This window comes from Zalophus californianus, chromosome 2 (assembly GCF_009762305.2).
Source record: "Zalophus californianus isolate mZalCal1 chromosome 2, mZalCal1.pri.v2, whole genome shotgun sequence".
Lineage (NCBI taxonomy): Eukaryota > Metazoa > Chordata > Mammalia > Carnivora > Otariidae > Zalophus > Zalophus californianus.
Window position 1 is genome coordinate 674,923 of NC_045596.1, and position 1,028 is coordinate 675,950.

The window sequence follows — 1,028 nt, forward strand, 5'->3', positions numbered from 1 at the left end:
TAATTTTCAAATACTTGGAGACTTTCCAGACATTTTTTGTTATTAAGTTCTAATTTAATTCTGTTAGAAAATCTACTCCATATGGTTTTAATCCTTTCAAATTTACGGAGGTTTGTTTTATGTCAGCCTTGGTTAAGTGTTCCGCATGCACTGCAAGTGAACATCTGCCTGCTGTCGGGGGCGTGCCCTGCAAGTGCAAGCCAGGTCAAGTTTGTGGTGGGCAGCTAGTCTCTCCTGTCCTTACTGATCTTCTCACTACTTGCTCTCGGAAGTTTACAGGTGAATTTGTCTGTGTCCCCTTTGGGTCCGTGCGCTTCTGCTTCGTGTATTTGGAATCTCTGTTATTTGGCACAAGCACCCTCCCCGGTAACATCTTGTTATAAAGTCCACTTCATCTCGGCCCAGCCACTCTGGCCCTCATCTGCTTAGTGTTCGTACGTTAGCTCTTTCTTGATCCTCTTGCTTCTAACCCAAGTCTTAAATTTGAGGTCTGTTTCTTGTAGACAGCATACCCTTGGGTCTTTTTAGTCCAGTTGGACAATCACTGCCTTTCAGCTGAGCGAGTGTCTAGACTGATAGTTCATGTGATGATTACTGCTGGATCTAATCTGGTCTTTTCACTCTTTCCATTTGTCCTGCCTGTCCTCTTCTGTTCTCTGTCTTTACCAGCCATCTTCAGACCAAAGGTTGTTCTTTCTGTTGACTTCTTAGCTGTTGTACCTGAGGCTACTCGGGTCGTGTACCTCTTTAACTACCACGGCTGCCTTCAAATATGATACCACTTGACGTAAACATAGGAATCTGAGAAACTTATGGCCTCTCTCCCTCCTGCCCTTTGCACCCGACTGTTTCCATCTATTTACTTCTACAGATGTTCTGTGTTCTGTACCCTGCAATTCCTTGTTAGGCTTTCAGTAAGCAATGATTTAGAAAAGAAATTTGAAACAAAATAGATCTTTTTTTTTTTTTAAAGATTTTACCCATTTATTTGACAGATTGAGAGAGGGAACACAAGCAGGGGGAGTGGG